This window comes from Xyrauchen texanus, chromosome 49 (assembly GCF_025860055.1).
Source record: "Xyrauchen texanus isolate HMW12.3.18 chromosome 49, RBS_HiC_50CHRs, whole genome shotgun sequence".
Taxonomy (NCBI): Eukaryota; Metazoa; Chordata; class Actinopteri; order Cypriniformes; family Catostomidae; genus Xyrauchen; species Xyrauchen texanus.
In genome coordinates this window covers 15,888,165-15,903,111 of record NC_068324.1, presented here as the reverse complement: position 1 = coordinate 15,903,111, position 14,947 = coordinate 15,888,165, and the positions used below count along the sequence as shown (strand labels likewise).

The following is a 14,947-nucleotide window of genomic DNA, read 5'->3' as shown; positions in this document are numbered from 1 at the left end:
CAAACACAAACGTAAAATACACAGTAGCTTAATACACAGTGTTCATGGGCATCTAGTTAATTATTTAACCTCCATTGACACGTTTTAACATTTTGTTACAGTTTATATTGTAGACCAATCCATTAGGCTATTTATGAGAATTTTAACCAGTCATCATTACAAGGTATATTTTGTAATGCACATACCTCTATACAGCGGCCCCAAAAGTATGTGGATGCTTAAACTACACATATGAATGTCACTAGAAACAACGCACCAATCCAAATAGCATCTGCAAACGACTGATGCTAGCCTATGAATGAACTACACTTTTTTAATTATTATTGCTTCTGTATTACTGGTCATTTTAGGGGTTGCACGAGAAGCCTATAAGTTCACACAAGTGTTCAAGGAGAGTGCTGTCAGTATATTTCTTTACAATAGCCATGTGGACATGTTCTTCTAATGTTCACTAACCAGATAATGTACTTGTCTTTCTGAAATATTTTGCTTGAAAAGTGTGCTTTATCTTTCTTTAAAATAGCCACTTGGACACTAACCCTGGTGTCCTGGCTAAAACTGCCCATTGGCCTTCTCAATCATGGCCTCAGAGTCCTAATAATCCCCATTGAGTAATTGGCTATAACTCTCTCCTCTCCACCAATAGCTAGTGTGTGGTGAGCGTACTGGCAGACTATGGATGTTGTTGCATCATCCAGGTGGATGCTGCACACTGGTGGTGTTTGAGGAGATTCCCCCATACTATGTAAAGCACTTTGAGTGCCTAGAAAAGCGCTATATAAATGTAAGAAATGATTAGTGTGGTTTTTGCTGTGTGTTCAGGGTCATTGTCCTGTTGCAGGAGTCTCAGTACTCTTGCAGATTGGTGCATTTCCTTTGTTTCACACCAGGAATTTTCTGTATTAGATCCATCTGTTTGTCTTTCTAATATTTTCACAGTCCCGATGCAGAAAAATACCCCTCAAAATGATGCTGGTGTACTGCAGTGTAGGGATTGTGCTCTAAGTTTCATTAGTTGTGTTATGGTTCAAACACTTAGAATTGAGGCCCAAAAGATACTTATTTGATACTTTTAATATCTAAATATATATTTTTAGCAAATTAGCCTTTCTCTTTGCAACACGTTGTACATTCTAGATTTAATAAATGTGTGGGCTATATATTGTTATATATAAATTGTTATTATTCTTACAGCACTTTATATTATATTTAGTCTTATAGGACAATTTTAATAGGCAATAAAGGATATCAAAAGGTGAAATTATTTTTGGGAGGACCAAGACAGTGATCCACAATTAAATCTGTAGTGTCCTCAGTGAAAAACGTTTTTATTACATTATGTAATTATGTATATACTAATTACCAGCAGAGAGCGTCAGAGTGTACTGAATGTGTGAGAGCTCGATCCATAGGATCACCTTTGTTTAATTGCAAAGTTTGCTAATTTATTATTGATTCATTGATTAATTTTTCTATCAACAAACATAAATAATTAACAGATATTTTCCCCAAAGAGTTTATCATAGAGGCCTAATAAAACCATTCAAATACAAATCAAGACAATCACGATGACAGCCCAGATAGATTGTAAATATGTCCAGATAGACAGTAATATTAATTATAGGCCTATGCATTGTTATAAGAAATAAATTAAATTCAATTAAATGTCACATCATTGATTGCATTGTCAAATTGATAACACAGCTCACTGTAATTTGAATTTCTAAAACGATTAATCGAATAGGTAATTAGTGTTTGACATTATTAATTTTGAATCCGGGAAGAGTCCCGGTTCTCCCTATGGCCAATCCGCCCACAAACATCACACACCACTGGTCAGTTCTTATAAATCAAAAATTCACTCTGGCTAGAAGGAATCACAAATGTGTTCAAGCATTTCATTTTAATGTTTCTAATTTGTACAGAAAGTAACATGGTGCTGACTATCACACCATTGCACCACAGGGCTTTGATTCTCTTCTCTCACTCTTTCCAAGAAACTGACCAGAGACGAGCTAAACAAACAGATGCACAAACAAAAGGGGAAAGAGTAATGTGTCCAAGAGCTTGATGTAAGACCGGATTCAACTATTGGGATTTCACTGGAAATGATTACCCTTTTTTTTTTTACATTTGAGATGGTTGAGAGGGGGCTTTAACCCCACACTTGTGGAAAAAGGCCAGAGGTAAATGGCTACCGGGTAGTTTATAGAGATGTTGTAGATATAGATGCAATAGTTATAGGTCAAAATTTGTCAACGTATGCAAATTTTTTTAGACAACAACATCAACAAAAATTTGAGTACCAAATTAAGACTATGCTTATTCAAAATAACCACTTCAGATAGGATGAACCAATTCCAATATTTTAAATCACATTTTGCATCTCAAGTATTCTATAAACAAATTAATCTCCACTGTGATTGGATAAGTCAATGTGAGCCCACTTTGAACATTCTTCATTACAAATATATTCCACACATTTAAGAAAAACAATGTGTTTTATAGGGGCTTTTAGCCCTTGCAACAGGAGGGCTTTTTACCCTAAATACTATCCTTTCACTCACTGGACAATCATTGAAAAACTTTTGATTTACTAAAAATTCCAACATATAAAAAAATGAATACATTTTTTAAATAGATCTAACTGCCTCAAAATCATCCTTGAGACATGCTGTGATCTCATGGATCAGGAAAAATGTGCAGTGTGAAGTGACATCCAGGTGATTAGAGAAGTGCTGTACTAGTTGTTGTTGCTATTTAGAGTTTTAGTAGAAAATAATGTAAATAAATAAAAAATAAGTAAAAAAAAATGTATTTTTTTTTTTTTTAGCCCTGTTGTACCCTGTTTCAATTTCATAAAAAAAAAATAAATAAAAAAAAAACAATTCGGGCTATTCCAGTTTTATTAATTTAATTTTGTTAAAGTAAACATCTATTCCAAAAACTCAATTCAATTGGATGGAATTTTGTTCTGAAATTGAAATGCGTTTTTTTTTTTTTATTTTAAATAGGTAAAAATAGTTTTGGAGGGTATTATTATGAAAAACAACATTTAGATTATTTGTGTTATTATACTGAAAAGAAAAACTGAAAATACATAGGATAACATTTTTTAAATAATAGGCCTAGTGTTTTCATAAAAAAAAAACGGACATTTCATTATTATTTATATAAGAACTTATATATTTTATTATTAATTTAATTCATCTTGATGGACAGCTGTCTTCGGGAGGAGGACGGAGTCTGGAACTCATTCATTACGTCATTCAAGAGGAGCGAGAGAGATGTGGGCGGAGTCTATAGCTCCTTACGTCATTCTTCAGGGAGGTGGGCGTGTCTTGGCTGCCACTGCTGCATCTGTGAATGACATGAGGATGTGAGAGAATACAGCGACAGCGAGACGGACGGGAGCTGTCTCGTTTAGGTGCTTTTATAGACATTCGCCAGCGGACTGATATATGTACGATGAGGAATACAAAAAGGACTTACTGAGGAACGGTAAGTTCACGTCTTTCGGTTTTCTCGGGAGTAAATATGATTCGCATAAGGCAGTATCAATGCGCACCCGGGGCAGGTGCACCTGTATTTCTGTAGGCTACGTGCCTGGACCGTTATACGGCGCATCTTGCGGGTGTACAATGTTTGTTTACCCCCGAACAAAGAGACTTTGGGTTTTAAGTAAACAGCCGATTATGTTAGAGAAGCGCCTTTCCAGAGCATTACTAGCAAATGCTTTGCGATATGATTGGGGATTGAATTGTCTTTGTCTCTGGACATTATATGACTATAGCTAGCCTATATCAGTATGGGCTGGGACTGTTGCGTAACAGTGCTGACAAGAAAAACCCGTTCATGGATTAAAAATGATGACTAAATGTATATTTGATGTAAGAGGATGATGATAAATGATTCAGTGTTGTTGGAAATATTCCCGTTCATTGCTTCTGTACGCACGCAGAAATCAGCGTGCCCCAGTTTATCTATGTCAGAAATGCTCTTTGGTTATTCAACCTATAGGTGCTTTTAATATACTTTGCAGGTGCTATAGCTTTAGTTACCTGTAAACAGCCCATCTAGAGCCGACCTGACTCGAAGCTGTCTTCCAAAGGTGCGTTTAGGCCCTTAGCTGACTATAGGGGGCTCAGAATTTACTTTTTCTTTGATTTGCGCTTTGGCTTAAGTTGATTTAGGAGATATTGTGGATTTTTCCTGCCTCCAGGAATATTGTGACGTGTTGCTGGCCAAAAGAACAAGTGATTTTGTAAAATGTTTTAATAACATATGATTATGATGATCTATTCAATGGTTTTTAAACATTACAGACCCAGGGACCCCTAACAATAATAATGTTTGATTTTCATGGTAACTCTTGATGACAATTTTCATTAATAACACTAACTAACATTAGTACCATATAATGCTAAACATATGATATGATAAATGTACACACTTGCACATAAAGTTTGGTTTATGTTTGTTTGTTGATTTGTTTTTAACGGATGGACAATTTGCACTAACTATTTGCGATTAACCTTGTTCATTTTTATAAGGGAAGGTTAGGGTTAGGTTTAAGGGAGGGGTTTGTGTAGGCTGTCTGTGGGACTCTAAGTAAACACAATAAACATGCTGCAGTGATGCCACTGTAAATTATTAAGGGTGCATATAGTATCTGCCACTATCTGCTCTTAGTGCAATAAAGATGCATTTGGGTGCTATTGCAGATAGCCTGTCTTTTTAATGTATTTATAGAAAATCCCATTTGTTTTATTCATCCATATACATGCAAAAACTTCAAAGACGTCTCAACAACTGCACAAACACACACACATATAAGTGCAATGGCTAAAATGGAAAAAAAAAAAAACGTACTCATGAACTACTGAAAACAAGTTGCTGGTTCAAACACACTAAGAAGTTGTCCAGCAGCTGTTACCCTTGTGTGGTGGCCATGAACTAGACATTTAACCTCAGGGTGCTACACAGGGACTGTCCGTACAATAATAGTTATAATATGATGCTCTTTGGATAAACCATCGGCTGAATAACAGCTTACGCTTGCATACTACACATAAATATGAACATGGTATTTGACATTTATCTAATTACAGATAACAATAAATTAATGAATTAATGGTGCAGTATGTAAGATTCAGAAACCCTTGTTATTAATGACACCTGTGGTCATTAAGTGAACTGCAGTCAGCTACCTGTTGCACATGCTTGAGCACATACTTGAGGAGAGCGAGTATCGACCAAAACAATGACATAACATTCAAAGAGACTGAACGTGATTCACCAGCATCATGTTGACAGATGAGGTTGCATAATTAAAACTACACAGTTATGATTGTTTTACTACAAACTTTGAGACTGTATATTATATTTGACACTCCAGTGCTGGAACAGGGCTAAAACAAAGTGTGGATATACGTCTGACTATGCGAGACTCTAGTTTGAAGTCATCATTTTTCTTTGCAATGTTACATTGACTGCATTTATACGATATATCGGCGTTAGCTAGCTAGCCAGCTTTATCAATAGCTGTTGGCTGAATTTGGTGGATGATGACAGTAGCTGTTTATAAAACAGACAGTACATTATAAACATGTTGACACAATTCAGTATTGATGTGATTCCATCACAACAGTTATTTTGATGTATCGATGCACTATTGTTTTATAATAATAAAATGTATATATTTTATGTATAACCAAGTTACGTTACTCTAATATATTGGTCTTTTTGCATTATCTTGAACATTGTCTAGCATTCATTTCATGTGTTATTGTTGTTTACCTTGCTGAATAATTACAGATTAACATTGACATATTAATTGACCTGACTTTTAGCATAAAGAGAAGATCGTTGAAATTATTTGAAAGTTAAGAAGCAAGGTAGCTTGCAATTCGTCAGTGTTATCAGGCAAGATCAAGTTAGCTAAAATACACAGATCAATCCTTATGGCACTATATTTCACATGCTTTGCCGTTATGAAAGCTTACCTGTCCAATAAGAATGCGAATTCAGGGTCTGTTTTGATCCCCAAAAATGAACAAATGTCCCTCCAGGAATCAAATGCCCTGCCGATGTTCACTCTAATTTTCGCTTGACCACGATCATATTCCCACTTAGCCAGACGGGATTCAGTAGATAATTATTATTTTTTATTTTTTTTGGCTTACTCAGAGTTTGTGTAGGATTCGGTGTTGTGCTGGGAGCCCGACGTTTGCTGGATTCCATCTCTAAGATATCATTACTTAGTGTTGCAGTTTGTTGTCGCGGTTGAATAGCGGAAGAGAAGCACTGAGGCAAGGCTCTCGGGAGCGTGTATAAATGTCACATCCTTTGGGATTTCCCGGTAAACGCGACCCACTCCCTTCGCATGAAAATCAGTCTACAGGCTTTAATAGGCAACCTAGGAAGTCCGGGTAGGGCTCATATTTTAAGTTGCGTTACAAGCCGTTCACATATTGGCATAAAATAATGGCGAATATTACATGAAACATTTTATATATTTCACATTTAAGGAACACCTGGAGTGCCAGATAATAAGATCACATCATATAACAATTATATTAAAAAAAGTAGATGACTGTCATTTTTTTACCCACATATGCATTTTAGGATTAAATAAGACCATCACTTATGTTATGATACAATTATTTATTGCGTTTTTTCCTTAAAAATGAGTCCTAGAAGTTATTAAATGTAGGCTTGAATTCAGGCTTGGCCTCTATCACGCACTTGTCCAAATGTTTTAGCATCAGACAGCACCCGCAAGATCATTGTATGAGTTGCTGACACCTTTAAGCCCTATGAATCTTTTTCATTTTTTTTCTTTTGCTTAATAAAAGCTTGTCTGTAAGGGAAAATTTTCACACATTTCAAGGGAAACATTTCTGGCAATGCACCAAGTCCTCTATTGTGGAGAAAGGTTTTATGTACTGTAGGTCAGTTGCCTCCATCTCCTTGTTTTGTCTTTGACAGTTCAGTCATGGTGATTGTGCAATATAAAAAAAAAACACCAGAATGAACAAGCAATACTAATTTGTAATACTGCCATAAAAAATACAGCTCTGCAAAGTCATATGTTGTTTCAACACTATATGTCTTGGAATGCAGCAGATGAATCTATAAAGAATTGTTTTGTGGCCTTTTATTTGCATTTGATTAAAGTGAATGAAGACTTAAAACACAAAAAGGCACCATAAAATAATTATTAAAGACTTGTGTGCTTTATACGTTTTCTTAAGCCATACAATAGTGATTGTGTAAGGAACAGAGCAAAATCGAATTTATTATTCACTAATAATCTTTTGTCTTCAGTGTAATGTTAACTGCTTTGACTGGATAAGTAGAGCATTCAACTCAAGAACTGGATCAATCTAATTGGTATAAAAAATCAGTTAAATCAGTTTTGTGAACTGGATTGATCGATTCATTGAAAAGATCCAACTCAAAGGAGATTTGTTCACAAATTGAAAATTTTTACCTCTAACACGAATGCTTCAGTGAGATCCAGGGTGGATGTCAAGATTTTCAGTAAATAATTCCTTAAATTTTGTCCTGTTCTTAACACAGTCACTAATGTTTGTCTTCAGAGACAAAAAATATAGGGCACATGTAGTATGGACCACTTTTCTTTTTTTTTTTTTTTTGTCATTTTGCATCTTGACAGCCCTAGTCCTAATTTACTTTCATTATATGCAAAAGATTGTAGATGTTTTTCATAAATATTCCTTTTGTGTACTACAGAAGAAAGAAAGCCATAAATATTTGGAAAGACATAAGGATAAAATAATGAGAGAATTTTCCTTTTGTGGTGAACTATCCCTTTAATATTGACCCATAATTTGAGCCAACAGCCATAAACCCTACCAAGGACTTGATACCAGGGAAATGACATACAGAGATACAGCAGATAGAGACAGAGACATTTTATTCATCCCTGAGGGGAACATAGAAAAAGGCCCAATAGGTCCCACCGAGATGCGAGAAATACAACACATTGCCTCACAAGCATGAAACTGCATTCCATAGCACTTGCGACAGACAAGCCGCCCTCTTTCAAAGGCAGAAAGGCCTCTCTGATTGTTGTGTCATCTTATTAAATGTCTTTCCAAAGTGGGTGGCATAAAAGAACAAACAATCCAGCATGCCCCCCTTTGTCCCAGTCTGAAGGACTCCAAACTTCTAAAAGAGAAAGGAGAACATTTTGGAGACAGATGGAACAACCAGGGAAAGGCACCAAAGCGGAAACCCAGGGTCAATGCAGCCACTGAAGGCCTGTGTGCGGCGGGGCACCAGGGGACAATGTTTGGCAACTGATCAGTGGCTACATGGAATTCTGTTCATCTCACAAGCACTTCACCAGCTAAAAGGCTCAGTGGAACTGATGTCACTTAGTTCAGCCTGGCAGTCTGCTCAACATGCTGACATAAGATTATATTCTACAGTGAGATTTAAACTCTTTGTTTAACGTTTTTTTTAGCCACATCTATGGATCAGAACATCATAGAGACTTTGGTGTGGGCTCCTTTGATAGCATGAACTATTACTTAATAGCAACTCTCTGGACTTTATGGTTGCCAGTAAGCACTATGCAACCATTCAGAACACTCTAGCAACCATCTAGCACCCACCCAGAACACCCTTGCAACTGCCTAGCTCCCATCTAGAACACCCAATTTACCACCCAGAACATGCTGAGCAAACACCCAGAACCCATCCAGAACACTTTAGCAACTGCATAGAATCCATGCAGAACACCCTATTAACCACCCGGAACACCCTAGTTACCATCTTGCTCCCATTTAGAACTCCCTATTAACCACCCAGAAAACTCTTTGCAACCACCCAAAACACCCTAGGAATCACCTAGAGCCCATCCAGAACACACTAGCAACTGCCTAGCACCCATCTAGAACACCTTAGCAACCACATAGAATACACCCAGAACACACTATTGAGCATCAATAACACATCCAGAACACCATAATAACCACTTATCAACCACCCTGAACACCCTAGCAATCACCTAGCACCCATCCAGAACACCGTAGCATCATGACAGTGAGTTTTGCATGGGCAAACCACACATATTATCACATACACATACAACATTTTTTTTTTAAAGCCTAATGCCATAAAGCATCACAAACACTTTATTTAGATTAGGCAATATTTAGAGAATGGAAATAAAAGTGGTTTAAATATAGAACTGAACAGCAGTTTAAATAAGTATTCTACTTTTAGCTTGTGGGAAAGTGGTGTTGTCCTCTTTTGAGTGTTTTGTGACTGTGTAAAGATGATCAAGTTCATTGCAGTGTTGCTCAATTGAGATAACAAAGCAAGCTCATCCCATCAAAGCAGAAGCTGGCTGTTTTATTTTTCTATTGCATTCCATCTGCCTCCTACCTAATTTTCCAAAAGTTTTAGTCCTTGAGATGAGATGAAATGAGTCAAGTGGCCCACAGCAATCAGTGCTCAATCACTGGACTGACTCCTTTGAAGTGCTACACACTCCCTCCGCGGCTCCACAGGTGGGGAAGCAATGTTAAGTGGTCTGTCCACAGGCGGAAAGAGGTCACCCAGAGGGCGAAGGGGATTGTTGGGAGGAGTGGTCCAGAGAAAGAGGGATTGAAATATATAGGAAAGAGGGTGAAAAAGGGTTGTGTGGGTCAGAGAGTGGTTTTCTAGATGGGGCGGGTTTACTTTCTGATGATCTCCATCGTTCACGCTCTCGATCTCTCTCTTCCACTGTAATCTTGGGGTTAGAGTCTATACTGATTGTCTTTCCATGCATATGGTGAATTCCTTGCTCAGATATTACAGATTTTGTAGATCAAGAAATCAAGAAAAATCTCAGCCCAAATGGAATGAAAATATTGAGTTCTGTGACCATCTTCAGAATTGCTCAGGAACTTTTAAAATTTGAGTTGTTGAAGTATTTTAAGAATTCTTGAGTGACCGCTCAACTTGAGCAGGGGTGAAAATAATGCGTCAATCTGACAATGAAAATTCAATGCATTAATTTTTAAACATAGTGCAATAATCAATTATGATACTTTAATACTACCTAATGTATTGCATAGTCATTTCTTATCCAAAATACAATTCTTGAGCCTGCAAAAGTAAAACCTGGTGTATTATATATGTCAATAATTCACTATGGCGAAAACTGTTTCCCTAGGTACTGTACATTTGCGTCTGTGATATATTTTTCTAAATAACTTCATTTAATCAAATTGAACCAAATTGTGAGTAAAATGTCAGCTTCCATGATGCATCCCATCCAGGATCTAAAATTAACCTTTTGACAATGGCAGGTGAAATTAGAAATTTTACCAGCCATAAATACTATATTTCTTACTGGCCATTTAAATTTCTAAACTGTATTTTGAGTCTGTCTCCGTCTCACAGTGAAATTGCACTGGTCACAAAAACACAAAGACACATGATAAAGTTTTTCCTCATAGTTTCGTTTTGGTGGCATAATATGAGAAATAACCACATATGTATGCATGGAGTTCTCTGCTGGCCTAACATGCCAAATAAATAAATTTTTTCATCCTTTCATTCTCATTGATCTTTTTGCTTTTGTATTTTCAATCGCTTTCCACTCCTAATTAATCTACAAACGAATAGCAAAAAAAACTAAAGTATCCAATCAGAATTTATTCCTCGATGCTTACAAGACATTCCTGGTTCTGGCTTTCATGCGTGGACATGTTTTTAAAATGTAAAAATGTATTATTAGTTGACTGCCTCATAATGTATGATAGGCATATGGTGTCTTATTCATTATGAAACTGTGTTTCTTGATGTTATGAATCACACTGAAGGCCTAGAATTAAAATGCACGAGCCGTGGCTGATTTCTATACGTATTTGGTGTTAATTTTGGACCTTGATTTACATGACAAAAAAGTAATTCGATTAAATCTTTGTCAGGGTAAATATATACACCCCTAGTACTGAGATAAATGCCCAGGGTACGATTTTTACCTTATCTGAAACATTTTTGTTGTTCCTTGTTACAATACTGAAGCTACAGCTCTCATTGAGAGTCCTGTATCAGGATCTCAACCAGCATCATTCTGAAAGAGTCATAGTGAGGATCTGTGGGATTTGATAGTTCATGGTTAGGTCTCTGAAATTTCGAGGCTGAAATCCATGAGGTCACCAACCAGTGTTTATAAATCCCACTTTATCCTAGGGAAAATCAGAGACGATTCTTATAACTTGTTAAAAACCTGGCACAACCTTGAGGAAGGAAAACTTGGCAGAACTCAAATATTTATTTAGATGATTGTGTGTATGATGATTAGCAGTCTGTAAGAAAGTGTTCATTATAACTCTTGCACTAAGAAAAATGACACACAGGCTTTACCTGTAGGCATTTGCTATTTAATTAATTGTATTCAGGGCAGCTTTATATGATTTTACTTTTTTTTAATAGTCTCAAAGATAACATGTAATACATAAAAACACACACAAAGTAAAGACCCCTTTAAAAGGCACACTTCAACTGATTTGAATGCAGAGTAGGGCAAACTACTCAAAACATTTAGCTAGCCAAGCTTCCAACTACTTAACAGAAAAGTAAGTTAAGCTAAGCTAAACCTAAGAAAAAGTAGCTTGCTACAGAGAGAATACTGTAATAGACTAAGCATCTAAAAAACGTATTCATGTGATGTTTAAAGCCATGATATATGATAGTATTGTACAGTGCAGTACTGTAGGCTACAAAATAAAATGTACACTCACTGAGCATTTTATTAGGAACACTATGGCCCTAATAAAGTGCCCGATGTGGTCTTCTGCTGTTGTAGCCCATCCACCTCAAGGTTTGACGTGTTGTGCATTCTGAGATGCTATTCTGTTCACTACAATTGTACAGAGTTGTTATCTGAGTTACCGTAGCCTTGTCAGCTCAGACCAGTCTGGCCATTCTGTGTTGACCTCTCTCATCAATGAGGTGTTTCAGTCAGCTGAACTGCCACTCACTGGAGGTTTTTTTTATTTTGTTTTTGGCACTATTCTTAGTAAACTCTGTAGACTGTTGTGTGTGAAAATCCCAGGAGATCAGTGGTTACAGATAAACTCAAACCAGCCCATCTTGCTCCAACAATCATGCCAAGGTCAAAATCACAGAGATCACATTTGTTCCCCATTCTAGTAGTTGATTTGAATATTAACTAATGCTCCTGACCCATATCTGCATGATTTTATGCATTGCACTGCTGCCACACGATTGGCTAATTAGATAATTGCATGAATGAGTAGGTGTACAGGTGTTTCTAATAAAGTGCTCAGTGAGTGTATGTGCATGAAAAAAACAATTCAATTCATATTTGTACAAACCTATACACATTAAAACACAGTTTCTTGCAAATTTCTGTATAAAACCACTCTGTGTACAAACTGTATACTATTCATCTTATTAATTCTGTCTAGCCATTGTATTTCTGTATGCACTGGAAGCTTCAGTTCCGAGGCCAAATAGACCTTATTCACACTAGCGCCATCTTTGATTTTTGGTGGGAATGAAAACAAGGCTGTGAGGGATAGACAGACAGTCTCTTCAATGGGCTGTACTGCAGTTTAAGGTGTTTATGGATCATTCCGCAGACAAAATATTGATCAAATATCTGTCCAAGGACATTTAGTAAACGAAGAACTCCAGACGACATGAGTTGTGGAAAATCAGATGTGATCTAGGAGCTTTTTACAGCTTTATACCATGCGTGCCATTGAACTTCAATATCTGATGGTATCAGATGGTAATACCATGGTACTTTGATATACCACCAAACCATATGTGTGCACCATTCCATATTTACACAGTTCTTCAAAGTACTTCAAAGTATAATGTATGTCCAAAGAACATGGTAATGCCATGGTACTTTTGAAAAATTTCCTATAGCCTACTAAGTGTTTTGATACTCTTTTAGTTGGAAAATGTCTTTACGTGCAGTAGTCGTTACAGAGCAGATATGTGAATTTAAAGACCTTCATCACTGGCAAACAATATGACACATTTGCAGGTTTGGTTTCCACTGACTGTGGATACATTTCCACTGCATTCAGATCGCTTTGCTATCACACTTGACCAGTTAATTGTAACAAAACGACTCAAATGAATGATTCATTTCTTTAGATTCATCTTTATTTCTGATTCAAAACTGGCGACAGACAGTAAACACTGGGTGCAGGTCATGATGTTGCAGTGTAGTTTTTGTCAACACTACGCTGCTGCCTAATCAAAAATATAGATTCGCTAATGAAAAGCTACTTGATTTAAAAGCTAGCTCGCTACCACCTCGCTACTGAGAAATCTCTTCACTGTTTGTACCAAAGCTACTGCCCATCACTGTCTGAATGTATACTTCGACTAACTTTGACATTGTTAAGGCCAGTGTTTCTTAACTGGTGGTTTGTGACCAAAAGTAGGAAGCAGGTCTGTTCTGAAAGGGTCGTGGATAGCAGGGTTAAAAACAAGGCTGATAAAATGCAACTAACCATATACAGTAATATTGCATATTTAGAATAGTAAAATAAATGGGATGATCAACTTTCAAAAGGGAGGAGAAAACGCTTCCCATATGTTTTGTTGTTGATGTCAAGGGTCTTAACTCGATGCTTTTTTGGCAAGAAATTATGTTTCAGTAGTTTGCAAGTTAATGTAATCCTACAGCGAGGATATCGTAAACATACAGTATGTGGCTTGCTGTCCCTGGTGGAGGGCTCGAGGCTCGAGACTTGACCTGAGCTCAAATGCCCCCTGGACTGGATTAGTATTGATGGAATAGATAGGAAGAGATGGGAAGGTGGTGGGATGATGGAAAATCTGATTGGTCGGATTAAATGAACTTGCTTCTCCCGAACTTTGTTAAATGGCACCTGTTATGCCCCTTTTCACAAGATGCAATTTAAAACTTTGGTGTCCCCAGAATGTTTCTATGAAGTTTCAGCTCAAAATATCCTACAGATCATTTATTATACAATGTTGAAAATGCCAATTTTTGGCTGGGAATAAAAACAAGCTGTTGTTGTATGTGTCTTTAAATGCAAATGAGCTTGTGCTCCCTGCCTCGTAACCAGAATAGGGCGGAGTTTTGACTGCTTCGGATAACTTGACATCATAAGCAATATGACTGACAGCGAAAATAGTGGTATTCAGCCCTATATGTTTTAACCAGAGTCAGACACTGACGAGGGAGAGACTCCGTCAGAAGTAACAACTTTGATTATGAACCAGGATATTTGAACAAGTAACCAGGAATGGTTATTTTTATAAATGTATTTATTTTTTTGTGAGTTTTTTCAGCAGTTTTGCAACTATGGATGAGCAACACACACACACACACACACACACACACACACATACTGTTACAATGTTCGCTATACGCTATAGTGAAACAACACACAAACAAACATGTCCGTCGGCAGTGTCTGTCAACAGATGTGGGCAGGGCCTGTACAAGGTGACGTCACTTTGTACAGACTCTGCGAACGGCTTGTTCTGATTAATGTGGATTAAAAAAAGGACTGGGTGGATTTTTATCATTATTGGGTGGTTGTGTACACACACTGCCAACACACATTTATGTTCAAATACCATGTAAAAGTGAATTTTGCATAAAAGGTCCCCTTTAATAAAACACCATTTTGTGTGGTGAATTATTGGCTGCCGTGAACATGAAGCCATAGAAATACAAGACATTTAGAAACCAAAAACTCTTAATTATAAAGACTAGCTAGTTTCTCATAATTGATTCACAATGTAAAGATGTTCATTATGTTTCCTTCAACCCTTTTGGAATGAACCTTGTGAAATGGCCGATAACAGGACACGATGATGAGATTGAGACTGTGTGATATTACCCAAAGTAATATGCATGTATAATGCATTTCCCATTGCTGCATGTCTCCACTGAAAG

The 14,947-nt window shown here is 36.9% G+C and overlaps 1 protein-coding gene across 2 annotated transcripts in view; it reads left to right on the top strand.

The window, feature by feature from the left end:
- Positions 1-3,353: 3,353 nt before the first annotated feature.
- LOC127640188 (OTU domain-containing protein 7A-like) overlaps positions 3,354-14,947 on the top strand; it is a 97,817-nt gene continuing 86,223 nt past the window's right edge. For both annotated transcript variants that reach the window (XM_052122619.1, XM_052122618.1), the window contains exon 1: positions 3,354-3,501. The gene's annotated coding sequence lies outside the window, so the exon portion shown is untranslated. The remainder of the gene's footprint in view (positions 3,502-14,947) is intronic.